The sequence below is a fragment of the Cornus florida genome, unplaced genomic scaffold, assembly GCF_030987335.1.
Source record: "Cornus florida cultivar Cherokee Brave unplaced genomic scaffold, ASM3098733v1 CherokeeBrave_3.0.0_Hap2_Chr02, whole genome shotgun sequence".
Classification (NCBI taxonomy): Eukaryota; Viridiplantae; Streptophyta; class Magnoliopsida; order Cornales; family Cornaceae; genus Cornus; species Cornus florida.
The window spans coordinates 52,836,259-52,856,982 of record NW_026775572.1 but is presented as its reverse complement, the minus strand read 5'-3'; the positions used below and the strand labels follow the sequence as shown (position 1 = coordinate 52,856,982).

Sequence of the window (20,724 nt, the reverse complement as noted above, 5' to 3'; positions counted from 1 at the left end):
TGACTGCTTTATCGTGACCGTATGTTACATACCTCATCTTGCTTCGTATTTCTTACTTTCATAGTACGAGTTGCATTTGGTCATAATAACTTATGTTATTGTTGACCTCTTTCATTGCATATGTTTAGCATCATGGTTGTCACACGTGGGGAGTCTTCGCGTCAGGGCGTTGAGGAGCAGGTGGATGACACTGAGTTTACGAGGGGTCCAGGGAGGCCTAGGATTCCAGTTCGTGGCACGAGTCCAAATCCACCACGAGCTCCAACTTACGAGGAGTAGATTACACAGGGAGTGGCTCTGGGGATGTCAGAGTCCATTCAGGCGATGTTTCGCCAGCAAATGGTGGGGATACAGATTCCGATATCGACACCAGCACCGATACCAGTTGCTAATGAGGCATTGGACTACCCATGAAGTTACAGAGGGTTAAGATCGACCAGTTTGCAAGGAGTATGGATTCACTTACTTCAGAGGAATGGTTTGATCTCATGGTACGCAAGCTCGATAGCATGGCAGTACCTACAGACCGATTGAGGATCTCCTTGACAGCCTCTATGTTCATGGGAGATGTCGATATCTAGTGGAGGTCTATGACCAATATCCACGATGTGGAGGTGATGACTTGGGAGGAGTTTAGGACATTGTTCTTTGACCGCTTCTTTCTAAGGGCTATGAGGCATGATATGAGAGTGCAGTTTACAGGTCTCTATCAGGGCAGGATGAGTGTCATTGAGTATGAGACACGCTTCACTTCTCTTTCTTGCTATGCACCGGAGATGGTAGCCACCGATGAGCTCAGGGCGAAAAAGTTTCAAGATGGGTTACATCTTGATATTAGGCCACGGATTTCAGTGTCGGATCTGAGGACTTATGGGGAGGTAGTACAGAAGGCTATGCTAGTTGAGGTAGAGGACCGAGATCAGCTTAGGATTAAGGGTTCATATAAACAGCCACGTAGAGAGGCTTCATTAGTATCCGTTGGGGGTCAGTGGAAAAAGGCTAAGGCCGGGGACAGTTCACGCACTCAGGGACAGTCACAACAGGCTCGGTCTGCATCTATAGGTCCAGTATCTTCAGGGTCAGCCCGGGGAGTCATTTGTCACCACTGTCAGCAGCCGGGGCACATCAAGCCTCGTTACCCACAGTTGCAGTCTCAGGGCAGTCGTTCTTAGACTAGTAAGTCTTCAGCTTCGACACAGGGACTTCAGGGGGTTTGCAATTACTGTAAGTAGCCTGAACATTTCAAGAGGGAGTGTCCGTGCCTACAGAACAGGGCACAGAGTGGCGCAGGCCCACAGGCCACACCGGCACAGTCGACAGTTGCACAGTCAGGTTTCAGGGTGCCTCAAGCACCACAGCCAGTTGCACCAGTCAGTTCGTATCCGGGTAGGAACCCTACACCTACTACTTCCGGACATCAGTCAGCTCAGTAGGGCATTTCACAGCAGTCGGGGGCTCAAGAACTAGCTTACGCACTGCCACAAGCCGATACCTCCGCAGGGACTTCTACAGTTCGAGGTATCTTTCCAGTTTTCAGTTCTTGGGCTAGAGTTCTTGTTAACACAGGTGCATCACATTCATTCATATCTGCATCATTTGCACATTCTTTGGGTTGGGAGGTCACGCAGCGGGATGGTTTCCTTTGTGTTGACACACCAGTTGGTGGTCCAGTGTTTTTGGACCGTGTTTGTCATGGTTGTACTATCGAGATAGCTGGACGGACGTTGGAGTTTGATTTTGTTGTTTTCGACATAACGGGTTTTGACGTCATTCTTGGGATGAACTGGTTATTTTTCTTTCGTGCCACGATTGATTGCTTCCGTGGGCGAGTGTCTGTTTGCACTCCCGTGGGGGATTGTTTTCACTACGTGGGAGATAGGAGCGATTCCCACCCGACAATGATTTTCAGTATCGGTGACTGGAGTCGCCACAGGTCCTACTTGGCTAGCCTGTTAGTTGACGAGGGTAGCAGTCTGGGCTGCGTTTTTCTGACAATTGTAGACGAGTTTCTGGATGTCTTCCCAGAGGAGTTGACAGAACTCCCTCCTCTTCGGGAGGTTGTCTTTGCCATCAATGTCATTCCCGGTACTGCGCCTATTTCTATGGCACCGTACCGTATAGCACCGGCAGAGCTTGATGAGCTGAAAGCTCAATTGGATGATTTGAAAGCTAAGGACTTTATTCGTCCTAGTGCTTCACCCTGGGGAGCACCGGTTCTTTTTACGAAGAAGAATGATGGGTCTTTGAGACTTTGCATCGATTATCGCAAGCTGAACCATGTCACAATCAAGAACAGGTATCCTTTACCTAGGATTGATGACTTGGTTGATCAGTTGAAGGGAGCGACATGCTTTTCAAAGATTGATTTGAGATCTGGTTACTATCAGTTAAGGGTTAAGGATGAGGATGTATCCAAGACCGTTTTCCGCACATGGTATGGCCATTATGAGTTTCTAGTGATGCCATTTGGTTTGACCAATGCTCCAGCAGCTTTTATGGACTTGATGAACTGTGTATTTAATGACCATCTTGATCAGTTCGTTGTAGTCTTTGTTGATGACATTCTTGTATACTCAGCTTTGGTAGAGGAGTATGAGTATCATTTGAGGACAGTGTTGCAGATCCTTAGGGATAATCGGTTGTATGCCAAGTTCGAGAAATGCGAATTTTGGCTACCAAAAGTGAAGTTCCTTGGACATGTTGTGTCAAGGGGCGGTGTTGCAGTGGATCCAACGAAGATTGAATCAGTGATGGATTGGGAGCGTCCGAAGACAGTGTTTGAGATTCGGAGTTTTCTTGGCCTAGCTGGCTATTACCGGAGATTTGTTTGGGATTTCTCTTGTTTAACGGCACCTATGACTCGACTTACCCGCAAGGGGGTCAAGTTCATATGGAACGAGACATGTGAGTTTGCTTTTCAGGAGTTGAAGGTCAGGTTAACATCGGCTCCAGTTTTGATCACTCCTGAACGTGGTTTAGGTTATGTGATCTTTTGTGATGCTTCACGAGAAGGTTTGGGTTATGTCTTGATGCAGACAGAGCGGGTGGTTACTTATGGGTCTCGACAGTTGAAGACTCATGAGTTGAACTATCCAACACATGATTTGGAGTTAGCAGCAGTTATCTTTGCCCTGAAGGGGTGGAGACACTATTTGTATGGGGAGAAGTTTGAAGTTTTCTCCGACCACAAGAGTCTCAAGTATCTCTTCTCTCAGAAGGATTTGAACTTGAGACACCGCAGATGGGTTGAGTTCATGGAGGATTACAATTTTGAATTACAGTATCACCTGGGTAAGGCCAATGTGGTGGCCGATGTATTAAGTAGGAAGTCACGGAGAACTCTTGCTAGCATTTCCATTCATAGATGGAAGATGCTAGAAGAGCTTGCAGATCTTGGTTTACAGTGTTATGAGGATGTTTCACTGGCTATTTTGTTTAGCCTTGTGGCTCAACCGGCACTTGTTAGCAGAGTTATTGAAGCACAGTTGGAGGATGGGGAGATGAAGGCCATCCATGTTCGGATTTCAGGCGGTGAGAATGTAGAGGGTTGGACCTTACATTCAGACGGTGGTCTCAGGTACAAGGGGATGATGTTTATTCCATTGTCTTGTCGTGAGGACGTTCTTCGGGATTTCCACCACTCTAGGCTCGCAGTTCATCCTGGTGGTACAAAGATGTATCACAATCTGCGACGACAGTTTTGGTGGCAGGGCATGAAACGGGATGTTTCACAATTCGTGGCTCGATGCCTTGTCAACAAGTGAAGGCAGAGCATCAGCGACCAGCAGGATTGTTGCAACCATTACCAGTAGCTGAGTGAAAATGGGAGCATATCACTATGGATTTCGTGACGGGACTTCCGAGTTCTCAGGCAGGGAATGATGCCGTTTGGGTCATAGTTGACAAGTTGACTAAGACGGCTCACTTCTTACCCATAGCAATGACAGATAGTGCAGAGAGACTGAGTGGACTGTATGTGAGACATATTGTCAAGCTTCACGGGGTTCCTGTATCCATTGTTTCGGATAGGGATCCGTGGTTCACCTTTCACTTTTGGTAGAATTTTTAGGAGGCTCTTGACACGGGGCTTCATTTTAGCACAGCATTCCATCCTCAGACTGATGGACAGTCGGAACGCACCATTCAGGTATTGGAGGATATGTTGCGGGCTTATATCTTGAATTTTGGGGGTAGTTGGGAGGACTACTTGCCTTTGGTTGAGTTTGCCTACAACAACAGTTACCAGGCCAGTATTGCCATGGCATCTTTTGAGGCGTTGTATGGCAGACCTTGTAGATCTCCAGTTTGTTGGACCGAGGTCGGTGATACTGTTGCCTTGGGTCCCGACATTGTTATTGAGACTACAGAGAAGATCAAATTGATTTGACAGCGGTTGGCTACCGCACAGAGTAGACAGAAGAGTTACGCTGACAGGAGGAGGCGATCATTATCTTTTGAGGTAGGGGATCATGTCTTTCTTAAGATTTCTCCGCGTAAGGGGCTCCTGAGATTTCGACAGACTGGCAAGTTGTCGCATAGGTTCATCGGACCATTTGAGATTTTGGTGCGCGTCGGTGAAGTTGCTTATCGTTTGGCATTACCGCCAGACCTAGATAGGGTTCACGACTTCTTTCATGTCTCTATGTTGAGGAAGTACGAGCCGGACCCATCGCATGTTCTGCGGTGGACTGATGTGGTTGTTGATGAAGACGTAACCTACCTGGAAGGTTCGGTCCAGATTCTTGATTCACGGGAGCAGGTCTTGTGGACCAAGACCATTCCTTTGGTTAAGGTCTTATGGAGATATCATGGTGTTGAGGAGGCTACTTGGGAGCTCGAACAGGAGGTTCGCTCTCGGTATCCCTATTTATTCTCTCTTTCAGGTACGGTTCGATTTCGAGGATGAAATCCATGTAAGGAGGGTAGGTTGTAACGACCCGGTAATTTTTCTTTCTTTCCTTTTTTCAAAAATTTTTTTTTTTCGTCTTTTCCTTATTTCGTCCTCTTCTCGTTTTTTACTTTTACTTGCATAACCACATTTTTGTGCTCAGATTTGATTCCGGTTTTTGCATACGTCCATGATATTTAAATTCCATGACATCTACATTTTTACTTTTGTAGAAATGCATATTAAATGCTTACTTTCTTTGTAAAAGCCATGAAAACAAGACTTTTTGTAATTATCCATAACTTGAGGGGTTTTTGGGTAATTAAGTAAAGTAATTATTTTTCGTCTTAGGGACCATTTTGCAAATTAATTTGGAAGATATTTTCCAAAAGGACCTTTTTGCAATTTTTGAAAAATGTGACAAGTGTCACATTCCTATGGTGCCACTTGTTGATTTTGTGGTGAAACCACTTAGAGGCTTAATCTCATGACACATGGAGGGTAGAGATTCACCCACTTGTTGTCCTAGGATTGGTGCACTTGTTGGCATGGATGGTTGACAAGTGTAGGGTTAATATTTAATCTTGGAAGCTTACTTGGATTCATGACAAGTGCAGGACTCACCTTTAATCCTGCATTAGTGTGTGTGAGAGAGGTAGTGCAAGAGCACCTAGTGAGTGGAGAAGCCCACCAATTTAGCTTAAGGTTTACACATTTTAATTCATTCATCACTTTCCTCTCAAGAACCCTAAGGAAGCCACCATTGGAGAAAAGTTTAACTAGTAGCTTTGACTTCATTTTTGGTGCCCTTTCACTCACTTTAGAACTTTGAACTTGGAATACTTTAGGTTCCTCCCACTCCCCTCTACAAAACCCTTGTTTGGTTTTTCATTTTTAAGCTCGGTTGCCTTGGATTCAAGAGGAATAATCCTCTTGTGAGGTAGGGGGTGTTATCATTTATCTTCCAAGTGATTTTATTTGTTCCAATAGTGATATCTAAGTTATATGTTTGTCTTGTATTAAAATGAGAAATAAATGATTAATTGTAATTTGTATATAATTCACTTTAAACTTGATAAATAACATGACCATGGCTTGATGCATAACTTATGTTAATTTGAAGTCATTTAGAGTTGTTTTAAAATCTAGAGTGATTCATGAATTAATTTAATTAATTTTTATTTACATGCTCCCATGACTTAAATCAAGTTTTGAAGTGATTTATATAATAACTATGACATGTACTACAACATATATTAAATTGAGCATGTTTGGATGAGAAGTGAAATCTAAGGAATTTAGTTATTTTATTTAATTGTTTAAATTATGATTTTAAACTTATATCATACTTGTGAGGCTATGTTCTTGTTGTTGAATGATATTGTTGTAATTAGTGGCAAATTGCATAATGATTATTCAATATTCTTCATGCCATTTTAGTTGAGAACTTAAGCCATGCATTGTGTTTCCAAAATTGATTTGTGCATGTTGATGGCTTTACATTGTATAAATATATGTTATGTTGATACATATATGTAATGTGCACAAAATGTTAATTTTGGAAACTTGGGAATGTCGTTGTTATGACTATGGCTAGGGCATGGTTCTAGTACGGGGGAAAGTCCTTCTACAAGTCTAGTGCGCACATAGGGAGGTTACACATGGGCTAGTAACCCTAAAATAATCACATTGTCGGTTTGATCCGGCGTGACGTCCAAGTATCCACTTTGGTTTGATTTCGCATTTAAATTCCAAGTTGTTAACTTTGTAAAATTACATCTCATTGTGTTATGTTGAAAGTTCTATTGTCACTTGATAGCATGAATTAAATGGTATTGGATTGTAACTTGGTACAAAGATAAACCCATGCATTCCCTACGAGTAAACTTGTTTACTCACCCCTAAGTTAATGGGTGTTTTGCAGGTAAAGAAGCCATAATGTGGGATGCACAACAATCTTAGACTTGCTAGACTACTTGGAGTATTTTTTGCTATGTTAGAATATGCACATGTTAGCATATCTTGTTCCATTTTGCTTACTATGTCAAACACTTGTGTTTATTGTTCAAGCCATGCAATTTGCACTTAAGTGCACCTTTTGATACTTATTTTGAATGTGTAATATGTGGCTAAGAACCAATTTATATTTAGATTCACCTTTATGCATTATTCATGGAAAATTGTTTTTAAAGGGGACAATAGAGAAACCTAAGGTTTTTAGGTATCATTTTTTTTGCATTGGGAGGTATTTTTAGGTTATGAGTTTTCATTTGAGGTCTATTTACTTTATTCAAGGTGTGGCCAAGGGCCAAACACCTTTCCAAATTTTGCATATGCTCTTAGTCTCCATATTTTATGTTTTTAGACAAATTCTTGTGAAATGGAGGTTTGGAGGGTCACTTTTTGCATTGAGTGTTTACGGAGGTCGTGAACCATTGGCACATGTCTAAGTAGATATAATACGTTTGCGTGCATGCTCACTTAGGCACAACTCACACCATTTCATGAAATGCACTTCCTTTGGACACTTTTCAACATTTTAATTACAAATCTGATGCAAGGATATTTTGGGGATTTTACCTTGACAAATACATTTTGTTCTCAACTCTGTTACATAGAAAATGTGATTTTAAGGGGAGTTTCTTCTTTGTGTTTTTCCCAAAAATGTCATCTTGACCTCAAAAACCACGCCCCAACCTCAATTTTCTTCTAAAAACACTGTTTCTGCATTTTTGAGGTTCCAGACCACCCCACTGCTTCATTTGGTGGGCCCTCGCAGTGTTCTGGTGAGTGCCCATGAGAATCTACCATGTTTGGCGGGCCCCCGTAGCTTATTGGCGGCCCCCGCGGACACTGTTTCTACACTGGACACTCTTTTTCAATGGGCCATATCTCACTCGTTTTAACTCCGAATTGGTCCGTTCTTAAGTCTAAACTGTCCATGTCGAAATGAGGTTTCCAATGGTACCAATTAGAGCTTCATATTCCATTTGTAACTCAAGTTATTCATGTTTTAGTAAAGTAGTGTCAGAATTTGGTTCGAACCGGGATAGGGTTTCCCTCCCTTCGACTTCGGGACTTGATATCTTTGCCATCCGGACTCCGAATTAGGTGATTCTTGAGTCTAAATTCATTAATTTTTCGTTGTCTTTCCAGTGGTATGCTTGGTAGCATCCATTTATCTATGAAATGACCATTTTATCCCTAGGTTTGTTCTTGTCCATTTTTGAAACGACACTTCCGCACTTGTTTCCTATGGGTTCCGTGACCTCATTGAGGGTCACCTTGGTGTCTTATAGACATGTAGTATCCCTAGAAACCATTGTTTTACCTTTTGCATCCGTATTCCGATTCATTGTTGGATTTACGTTCAGATCACCGCTAATGCACCGGGTTGAATATAACTCGGGTCGTTACACCCATCCACAGTGTACCAGGTCATGAGGTGTTTGAGCCCAGATGGGAGCGAAGTGATTGACATCCATGGTGACCAAGTAGCAGCAAAGGAGTGTTACGTAATAACTCTCAAGGCTAGCATAAAGGGCAAGGTGACCGCCCATCCTGCAAGCCCAAAATAGCAATTATAGAGCCTTCCAGCCAAAGGAGTCGAGGTGGTGGCGGAGCCACCGGTCCTTATTGAGGAACCATTAAAAGAGGTACATATCGATCCTTTAGTGCCCGAGAGAACAATGAGGATAGGGTTAAAGCTGACCGCGGAAGAAACACAACTGTTGGTCAAAACCTTAACCAATAATGCAGATATATTTGGTTGGAGTCATCTGGATAGGCCAGGAGTCAATCCATCCCTCTCATGTCACTCCCTTAATGTTGACTCACATTTCAAGCTTATCAGGGGGAGGTTTGTACCAGAGCGAAATCAGACCCTAGCAGATGAGGTAAACAGACTGTTAGAAAGCTTGTTTCATCAGAGAGGTTTAGCACCCCACCTGGCTTTCCAACATAGTGGTTGTCCAGAAGAAAAATGGAAATGGAGAGTGTGCATCGATTTCACTAACTTAAACAAGGCTTGTCCTAAAGACAATTTCCCTCTACCAAAGATCGATCAAATGGTAGGTATGAGCGCTTGACCTTTCTAGACACATATTCGGGCTATAACCAGATCCCTATGCATCCAGACAATGAGGAGAATAGAAATTTTGTGACAAAGCGAGGGATTTATTGCTATAGAGTGATACCCTTTAGGCTAAAGAATGTAGGAGCCACATACCAGTGGCTAGTTAGCAAGATTTTTAAAGATCAGATGGGCAGAACCGTAGAAGTTTACATTGATGACATGGTAATGAAGAGTATGAAGAAGGAGGATTACCTTGCACACCTGCAAGATGTGTTTGAGGTACTATGGAGGCATGGCATGAGACTCAATCCATTAAAGTGCTCGTTCGGAATGGGCTCCGGATAGTTCTTAGGTCACATTGTCAACAGTCGAGGGATCGAAGTAAACCCGACCCATGCTAAGGCGCTAGTAAGGAATGAGGAACCAAGAACCCTTAAAGAGGTCTAGGCTCTCACAAGAAGAATAGCTACACTTAACAGGTTCATCTCAAGATTATCTAACCGCTGAAAGCCATTCTTCGATACAATAAGAGGTCACAGGCGACAAACCTGGGGGGATGAGCAGCGACAAGCATTGTCCAAGGAGTATATGCAGAGTGTAATACCCTTAATTTTAAAATAATAGTCTCGGGATTTATTTATTTATTTTATTGCATTTTAATTGATTATTTGACTATGTGTCTAATTATTTATGTGTTTAATTGAATTAATTGTTTAATTTAATTGTGTGCTTAAATGGTGTAATTTTAATTAATTGTCGGTATGAATTAATTTTTTTAATACTATGTAATGATGTGAATTTATTTAGGAATTTAAATATTTTATTTTATTTAATTTATTAAATGAGTTGGATTTGGATAGTAGTAATGGACCAACCAATGGGTTACATGGACTACTTGAATAGGAGGTTTAAATTGGCATGAAAAACTACCCATGGATAGTTGTACATATGGATATATATATATATATATATATATATATATATATATATAAGGATAATACTCTTTTATTATTAATAATAATAACATTAGTAGTAATAGTATATTGGGATAGTCACACACACACACACACACATATATATTAAATGTTATATATATTTTTGCCTTTACGTATAGTTAGTATTTATTATTACTATATTCTTTTATTTTTCTTTTCTTTTCTTTTCCATAAGTTTAGCAGACTTAGAATATATGTAGGATTAGGTTAAATGTTTGTATAAGCCTATATATATATATTATGATAGTCTGCCAAGGGTTGGAAAAACCTTATTCACGTTGCATTGAGGCAAAGAGAAGAGAGAGAGATTTAGAGAGAGAACCGAGAAAGAACGAGAGGGGTTTTGGCCAAGAACCAAAGACCGAACCAAGGAGAAGGAAGGAGGGAGAAGGCATCCAAGGGGTTGCCAGAAAAGTAGAGGAAGAAGAAGAGAAGGTTTTCATTCCGAAACCTTAAGGCAAGTTCTTCTTCTAACTCTTCCCCTTTGATCTCGTGTTCTATACATGCCTAGGTTGATTCTAGGATGATTAAACAGTAAAATTGAACTTGTTTGCATGCTTAAATAAATTAAAAACAGTGAGTATGATTATGAATTGATATTTGTTTGATCTTGTATCTTCTTGCATGTCAACTTGTTTTAAATTGTGTTAATGATGCATAATGATTTCATATAATTAATTAGGATTATTTGGGACTTAGTACAGACATTTAGGACCCTTAACGAAGGTGATCAGAGTGATTGAAGGTCGCTAAATATGGAGAAGAGTATGAGCAACAGGGCAAGAGCATGCTCCCTCTGTGTTTTTGGGTACAGCTCTAAGAGCGAGAGCCGGCTCCCTCTTGGCTTGTTGTCAGAGCATGTTTTGGGTTTTGATTTTGGGTTTCTGGGGTTTTAAGTTTTGCTTAGTTCATAATGGATGATTTAAATGACTAAGATGAATATGAGAAACTCCTAGAATGCATAACATACATTAATATGCTAAGGATTTGGACAATATGAAATTTTAAATAACTTACATATTGTTAATGGATGATTTAATTGTTTAAAATTATTCTAGCAATTTCAAATGATAGTTATATGATTTTAATCATGTTTTGGCAGTATAATAAGATAACGTATTTATCTGATTATTATTATATTTACTTCTGGATTATTTGATGTATAGTTATGAATATGCATCAATTATTGGATTGTGGATTAAATGCACCATTGTTAGGATATGGCCGAGGGCATATAATAGATGGATTAATTATTAAGTTAAGTCCTACCTATTCTAGTCAGGCCACGAAACCAATTGGATGGCATGCCATTGAAAGACTATGGCGGATAGTTTAATTTTATATTTTGGATAGGATGGATTATATACATATATGGATATATGCCATAATATGAGCTTGAGTCTCAAGATCAGTGGTTAGGGAACGCATGTTGCCTGGGATGCATAACTGGATATAGTGGATAGTTGTGTACCCTGGTAGATCATGGTATTCATGCCCATTTTATGTGTGTCTGCATGTTGCTTACTATTTAGGTTGAGGTCGCCTTATAGTCCAGTGAAAGTCCTTTAGTGTATATCTATATATACGGACTATGTAGTTACTGTTGAGTTGATTAGGATGTATATGTGTATCGGGTCTCTGTTTGGGACGTGGTAGAGTAGAACTTGTTCGTGGGCCTGACCCACTATTATTTTTCAAGTGTTCGTCAGTTCCAAACTTAGAGATTTTTTGTGCTAAGCAGAGACAGTCTACTTCACTCTTCTGAATCTACATAGGATTCTTCTTTATGTTTTAGCTTTTGGATATGGTTTTATTTCAGTTGGGATTATTAGGGGTCCATATAATGGATTCTCGAGTTGTAATCTAGATGGTTATTGGTATAAGAGGATTTGGATTTTATTAGAGGATTATTTTATTGGATTATTTAATGGAGGATTTATTATTTAGTTTTCTTTTCAGCTTTATTATTTATTCTTATTTTCTTTTTTATTCTGTGCTTGTTTATTACCTTAATTGTTTGGTACTCCCTCGATTTTGGGCTTAGGCCTGATTAACCCATGGCTTTAGAGACACATCTAATTTCCATATAATACTTGATTCTTATATTTTATATTTCATATTTGTTCTTCTTTGTTTAATTTAGAACTCTTGAATTTAAATTCATTTAAACTTCTATCTCACAATTCTCTCTCGCACGATTGCACAGTAGCAAAAAAAATCAATTTACTACTTAACCTATTGATGCACCTGTATTATTAAGAGAAGTAAAAGAACAACGAAATAGTTACAAACATATGGTTAATAAAGATTACCCGCTCGGATATAAGGACGTACGACAATATTCCCATTTTTATAGATTTTGTCTTTTATAAAAATAAAGGCAAAATTGGTATAAATAAAGTTTCATTAAAAATTATTGTCTTTCCTACACTTTCCTTTCATTTCCTCACACTTTTGGAAAGATAACAAAACCAACCCAAAATGCCTAAATTGTATCTCTTGAAATCCCTCGATTTCCTTTCTTTTCCTTTAATGATGCATGGCCAAACATGATATGTCTTTTCCTCCTATTACCCTTCCATTCTTTTCATTCCATCACCCTCCAACTAAGCTGACCCTAAGGCTTCGTTTGGTTTGAGATAGGGCAAAGTCAAGAATGTTTAATTGAGGGGCCAAAAAAAAAATTCCAACGCCTTTTTAATGAATACTTGAGAGAGATTTGGAAGGATAGTTATCCCTTTTCTCCAAAAAAAATAAGAAGATTTAGAGAGCAAAGATAGGGTAAGTGCAAAAAACACCTTTTAAAGTATGCCTACAGTGCATATCACACCCCTCACGTGCCAAAAATACCCCTAAAATTTTCAATTTGATGCAAATAGGTCCATCTAACAAATTCAAACCCTAAGTTGACTAAATTGCCCTTACTGAACCATTTTATAAAATATATAAAAATAAATAATTTTGTAAAATGACCAAAAAAAATATTATTGGAGAATGCACCTCACGTGCAAAAAAAAACCCCTAAAGTTTTAATTTGGAGCAACCTCTAACAAATTTAAACCCCAAGTTGACTAAATTACCCTTACTGAACCATTTTATAAAATAAATAAAAATATAGTTTTGTAAAATGACTGAAAATGACACTATTGGAGGACGCCGTCAATGGACAAGTAAAAAATAAAAATAGAAAACAAAATTAAAAATAAAAGTATAAAAGAAAAATAAAGATAAAAATAAAAAATAAAAAATAAAGTGTAAACTAAAGAAAACAAATATTTCCAAACTTCGAAAACCAGTACAAACTGATTGGAAATTATTATTATTATTATTATTTTAACAGTGTTGGTAAGAATAAATAAATAAATAAAGAAAAAAAATTGGTAGAAAATAATAAATTGAAATCCCAAAAAATTCAAATCCATATTCTACAAATTATTAAAGTTAAAAAAAAAAAAAAATAATAATAATAATAATAATAATAATAATACCATATATTATGAGATTAGTAGCATATATACCCCCTTTGTCCCTTTGTCATTTTTAGAAGAGTAAAAGGGCAAAATATGTATTACAAATTTACAACACTAATTTATGTCAGAGGGGTATTTTTCTACAATGTAAAAAGATTAGGGGTGTTTTTAGCACACTTTTTCAAATGAGGGTAAAAATACTACGCGGAGTACTTTAGAGGTGTTTTCTGCAGTTATCCCATAAAATAGTGAGTAAGTAGTATATTCATAATCCGAAATCACTCTCTTATAACATTATACTTTCATTTTATAAAATTTTATAAAATAATTAGGGAGACGATATTCGCACTCTACTTTTTTTTCCATTAAACTCCATTTATTATTTTCTTTTAAAGGAAATGACAAGAAAGTCATTGAATTCATTAATGCACAATTTCTTAATTTATAATGTCATACTACCCTTTATATAACTTTAATTTTTTTTTTTTTTTTACCTTCTTTACTTTCTTTACTATTTTTTTTTCCTTTCTTTTTGTTTTTTCCGGAGGTCCTCTCAAAGAAAAAAAATTATTCTATATTAATAATTTTATTTTTGGCAGTCAAAACTCAAAAGGGATAATTTATCCCATAATGACTTTCCTTCTTATTCTTCTTCTTCTTTTTTTTTTTTTTTTGTACAATGGAAAGAGATATTTATTTTAAAAAATTGAATTTTTTTTTTTTTTCAATTTTGTCAAAAGAGGTAACTTTATTTTTTGGTAATTTTTTATGATCCTATCAAAAGAAATAATTTATTCGATAAAAATAACCTTTTTCAATAGAGATATATATATATATTTTAATCATCTTCCTTTTGTACTTGTTATTATTATTATTATTATTTTGGGATCTTGAAAATAGAGATAATTTATTCAATAAATATACTTTTTGAGGTTTTTTTTCTTTATGTCAAAAGAGATAATTTTTTAAATGGTTACTTTTTATTTATTTTTTATCCGGCCAAAAGTGGTAATTTATTCAACATAACAAAATTTTCTTTTTTTTTTGGTCCCTTACAAAAAATTATTCCATTTTTTATTTTATTTTATTTGTGTTGTTAAAAGATACTTAAAATATTAAGGATTTGAGATAAGGAGAGAAAATATGAAGGCCAGCTCTGTCATTTAAAAAATAATAATTACTTAGTTGTAAAGTTAAGGTTAGAATTGTCATTTTATTTAAGATTGTATTACAAATGTTGAAAAGTGGAGTGCGGATATTGTCTCTAAAAAATTATGATACTAATTTAATTTTTGTTCTTTCTTTTCTCTCCTTAGTCTTTTCTAAACAAGAATACTATAATTTTATAAAAAAGTTATGATAATAATTAATGTTGTTGCCATCCTTTCATCATATAATTAATGTTACCATTTTTTTTTTTTTTTTCCTTTTCTCTCGTGTTTATCTAAATGGAAGTATAAAGATATATGATATATCAAATTTTGTAGAAGATTTACATTTTTGTAAAGGACGTAATAAAATGCTTGAAATCAAATATGAAATCCAAAAAAAAGGATGGACCCTAAAGATATTTTTTGTTGAGGAGAATTGCACAGTTGCATTCTTAATTGATTAAAATTTCTAAGAATATACATTTATTAATTAAATGTCTTTCATAACATTAAAAATATAAATTTGTAGAAAAAATGTGTCACGTGTGTATATATATTTATATATAGAAACACTTAAATTTTCTATATATACAAACAACTAGTTTCCTTTTCGTGTGTGTTTGTATATATATATATATATATATACACACACACACTAGTAAAAGGCACATAATGAATGTTTTCTAACTTATATAATTTATATTTTCATATAATTTTTAATTGTTTATAGTTTTATAAAAAAAAAAAAAAAAAATTGACAAAACAGTTTCAGGCCAGAATGCCTTAGAGAGTAATAATTGTCAGCTCAAAAGAAACAAAATAAGGTTCTCCATTAATGTATAAATGAAAACTTCAAATATTTAAAAAATAAATGAAAATAAAATTCTATAATTTACAAAATATTCATAAATAAATACTATATAAAAATTCTATATAGTACCAACAATTTTTAGATTGTAATAATTGTCACCTCAAAAGAAACAAAATATATTAAAAAATCTAAAACTATAACTATTTAAAAATAAAAGTATTCCTAAATTATTTATTTCTCAGTCTTTATTTTTTTTGCAAATCTCATTTCTTCATGAAATGAATCATTGTCAAGTGTCAATTCTTTTAATTCTTCCACCGCAAAATAAGTTTTCACGACTTGTTGAGTATTGTTTATCTTCACCAGAAAAAGAAAATATTTTCCTTTGCAGCTTGTCACTGTGTTGCTGAATTCATCCATGTCTTGCAAAAAGAACAAATATAATTTAGAGCTACTAAGAATTTAGAGATATTGAGAAATTCAAGTAAATATTTTTTTAATTTAATTAAAATTTTATGTGTACTTGTATGCCGTTGTTTACTTTAAATTGCATGAGAAGCTTAGGATGATCCCTGAGTTTCATTTTGACATAGACGTTAGGCGGCATGAGCCCCTTTAACATGTTTCTCCTTAAGGTAATGTAATTGTAAAATGCTAGGTCGATGCATGCTCATCTCCTACGAGTAGCTTTATGTTACTTACCCACGTAGTGGGGACATTTTTCAGGTACAAGGACCTTGATTTGGGATGCACACTACGCCATGAAAGTTTCGTAGACTTGAAGTATCATTTTCATGAAAATGTTGGCATGAAATCCTATTTGTAGCTTTGTATAACAAAACTTGTATTTTTATTCTAAATATGTAATGTGTACATAAGTACACTTTTTGTAACGTATTTGACATGTATAACATGAGGCCAAGGGTCAAGTATGTTTATATTTACACTTTTACTCACTTGGTGCCACATTTTGTTTAAGAAAGGTAACTTTTCTAACCTTAAAGGTTTGACATGTAATTTAGAGTAAATGAAATGTAATAAGGCCATGGGCCATTGTAGCATGTTTAAAACACTATTTTACACTTGCGTGTATTTTCACATCATCACACATTAGCATATAATTAAGTTTGATCATACTATGGGGGATTCAAGTGAGGCTTAAAGTCTCTTTTTCAGTTTTGGTGCATAGCAGGTTCATCCTTGCATTTTTGCCCAGTTTTGGTAGACCGGTGGCCTGTTTCGTTCGACCGAACCTTTCTTGGTTTTCATGGTTCAAAAAAAATCCCAATTCCAGTAGCCTTTTTCACTTCGAGACTTATTTCGGTCGACCGGTTCTCTACATCGGTCGACCGAAACTCATTTTTTTTTATCTCGAGCCTTAAACCGGTCGACCGGTTTGTCACTTCAGTTGACCGAACTGAGAGCTCTTTTCTCTTCTTTTTCCAGGCTCATTTCGGCAGACCGATGCTCCATTTCGATTGACCGAAATAGAGTTGCCTTGTGAGTTTTGGTTGGGTTGTTGCCTAAACAGGTTAACCTTGCTTCGTTCATCGCCATTTAACCTTGTTGATCTTGTTTAAACCATTTAGTGGTGTACCTGGTCTAGTTTGAACTAGATCTTGTTCCTTTGGTTATCATTGGTGCCATATGGTTCCATTTGACCCTTTTCATGTTAGTTTTCGCTTTCGATTAATCCTTGAGTTTCGTGACTTCATGGAAAGTCACTCTTGTGTCTTAGAGATGATCTGTATCTCTAGAGACTTTGGTTTATCTTTCGCTCCCGAAATTCGGATCCATTACCAGGTCAACTTTTGGGTCATCGCTGACGCATTGGGTTGAAAAACTCGGGTCGTTTCATAATTTTTTGTTTATAAAGACACTTTTTTTATATTAATAAATAAATATTGAAAGCCAAAAGGCCAAGAAAGTAATACTACACTTGATCTTAGCCAAAAAATCAAGAAAGGTTAGCCAAAAGGTTGACCCAAAAAAATTTAGTACTACACTTGATCTTAGCCAAAAGGCTGAGATAGGTGTCATTATTATTTCTTTAAGTCTGTACTTTTATAAGAAATTTCTATGTAATCCTTTTTACTTAAAACCAATGTGGGACAAGAAATTTTATTAGGTAATTTGTAATTTGAATTAAACTCTTTAAATTAATTTTTATAAATTTTATTAGGTAATTTGTAATTTGAATTAAACTATTTAAATAATTTTTAGGTAATTTTTTGTTTATAAAAACTCTTTTTTTATATTAATAAATAAATATTGAAAGTTAAAAGGCCAAGAAAGTAATACTACACTTGATCTTAGCCAAAAGGCCGAGAAAGGTGTAATTATTATTTCTCTAGGTCTATAGTTTTATAAGAGACTTCCGTGTAATCCTTTTTACTTAAAACCAATGTGGACAAGAAAAATGAATTTTATTAAGTAATTTGTAATTTGAATTAAACTCTTTAAATAATTTTTAGATAATTTTTTGTTTCTCGAAACACTTTTTATATATATATATTAATAAATAAATACTGAAAGCCAAAAGGTCGAGAAAGTATTACTACACTTGATCTTAGCCAAAAGGCCAAAAAAATGCGTGATTATTATTTCTTTAACTCTATAGTTTTATAAGAGGTTTCCATGTAATTTTTTTTTACTTAAATCAGTGTGTGACAAGAAAAATGAATTTTATTAGGTAATTTATAATTTGAATTAAACTCTTTAAATTAATTTTTATAAATTTTATTAGGTAATTTGTAATTTGAATTAAACCTTTTAAAATAATTTTTAGGTAATTTTTTCTTTATAAAGACTTTTTTTTATATATATATTAATAAATAAATATTGAAAGCCAAAAGGCCAAGAAAGTAATACTACACTTTATCTTAGCCAAAAAACCAAGAAAGATTAGCCAAAAGGCCGACCCAAAAAAATTTAGTTCTACACTTGATCTTAGTCAAAAAGGCTGAAAAAGGTGTAATTATTATTTCTTTAGGTCTATAGTTTAATAAGAGGCTTTCATATAATCCTTTTTACTTAAAACCAATGTGGGACAAGAAAAATAAAATTTTATTAGGTAATTTATAATTTGAATTAAACTCTTTAAATTAATTTTTATAAATTTTATTTGGTAATTTGTAATTTGAATTAAACTCTTTAAATAATTTAGGTAATTTTTAGTTTATAAAAACTCTTTTTTTATATTAATAAATAAATATTGAATGCCAAAAGGTCAAGAAAGTAATACTACAATTGATCTTAGCCAAAAGGCCGAAAAATGTGTGATTATTATTTCTTTAGGTTTATAGTTTAATAAGAGGTTTTCTTGTAATCCTTTTTACTTAAAACCAATTTGGGAATAGAAAAATGAATTTTATTAGGTAATTTGTAATTTGAATTAAACCTTTTAAAATAATTTTTAGGTAATTTTTTATTTATAAAGACTCTTTTTTTTATATATTAATAAATAAATACTGAAAGCCAAAAGGTCAAGAAAGTAGTACTACACTTGATCTTAGCCAAAAAATCAAGAAAGGTTAGCCAAAAGGTCGCCCCAAAAACATTTAGTACTACACTTGATATTAGCTAAAAGGCTAAGAAATGTGTGATTATTATTTTTTAAAGCCTATAGTTTTATAAGACACTTCCATGTAATCATTTTTACTTAAAACCAATGATGGACAAGAAAAATGAAATTTTATTAGGTAATTTGTAATTTGAATTAAACTTTTTAAATTAATTTTTATAAATTTTATTAGGTAATTTGTAATTTGAATTAAACTATTTAAATAATTTTTAGGTAATTTTTTGTTTATAAAAACTCTTTTTTTATATTAATAAATAAATATTGAAAGCCAAAAGGCCGAGAAAGTAGTACTACACAAGATCTTAGGCAAAAGACCATGAAAAGTTAGCTAGAAGGCCGACCCAAAAAAATTTAGTAGTACACTTGATCTTAGTCAAAGAACCGAGAAATGTGTGATTATTATTTCTGTAGGTCTATAGTTTTATAAGAGACTACTATGTAACCCTTTTTACTTAAAACCAATGTGGAACAATAAAAATTAATTTTATTAGGTAATTTGTAATTTGAATTAAACTCTTTAAATTAATTTTTATAAATTTTATTAGGTAATTTGTAATTTGAATTAAACTTTTTAAATAATTTTTAGATAATTTATAAAAACTCTATTTTATATATTAATAAATAAATACTGAAATACTTTAAACTCTTTAATTTAATTTTTATAAATTTTATTAGGTAATTTGTAATTTGAATTAAATTCTTTAAATAATTTTTAGATAATTTTTTGTTTATAAAAACTCTTTTTTTTTATATTAATAAATAAATACTGAAAGCCAAAAGGCCGAGAAAGTAGTACTACACTTATCTTAGGCAAAAGACCAAGAAAGTTTAGCCAGAATGTCGTGACCCATATTTTTCAGCCCGATGTAATAGTGATTTCCCGAAGGTTAACCTGGTAACGGATTCGAAATGCGGAAGCAAATGATAAACCAAGGTCTCTAGGGATATAAATCATCCTTAAGACACCAATGTGACCTTTCATGAATTCACGGAACTTAAAGATAGCGAAAGAGAAAAAGGGAGTAAAAAATGAGCAAAGTTCGCTAATTAAGGGCAAAATGGTCAATTTACAACTAAGAAGGAAAATTTGACCTTAATCAAGTCAGATAAGGTCCACACAACCTATACTAATCATTTCACAACATTTCAAGTGGTTCTAAGAACTTGGACAAGAATCCCACAAAACGTCCTTTCCCGGTTTAAGTGAAAACTGACACTATCTTACTAAAGCATGAATAACTCTCACTGTGATTTGAATCTGAAAATGGCATAGGTACCATTGGAAAGCTGACTCAAAATCCTTGAGTTTAGGCTCAAGAATCACCCCATTTGGGTTAGGAACGAGGGAGTTATGCCCTTTTGAAGTTAGAACATCAGTGTTGAAACTAAATCTAGAAGACTATGTGTATGAGGGCTGTTTCGGTCGACCAAAATAGAGTTTCGGACTCACAGAAATGTTTCTAAAGTCTTGTTTTTAAGGGGTAGTTACTTCGGTAGACCAAAATAAGCTATCGGTCGATCGAAATGGCCCTGAAAGGTGTTTTTTACTACTGGAATGTGCATTTTTACAAATAAAAAAGGCACTGGTCGACCAAAATGGTAAAACACCTCGAAACCTGCTGGAAGCTTTACTAAACATGGGAGATTTGCAATTAGACCTATAGAATTCATTCTACCCACATGCATAGGTCAAAATTGATTCTTTTTAAGGAAAATTAAGCATGTGCACATGTCAACAAGCATCATATGAA

General features: G+C 35.1%; 2 pseudogenes; both read right to left on the bottom strand.

Annotated features, from left to right (window-relative positions):
• Positions 1–17,293: 17,293 nt before the first annotated feature.
• LOC132297663 (U2 spliceosomal RNA) lies at positions 17,294–17,427 on the bottom strand (annotated as a pseudogene).
• Positions 17,428–17,629: 202 nt separating this feature from the next.
• LOC132297664 (U2 spliceosomal RNA) lies at positions 17,630–17,727 on the bottom strand (annotated as a pseudogene).
• Between the last annotated feature and the right edge of the window lie 2,997 nt (positions 17,728–20,724).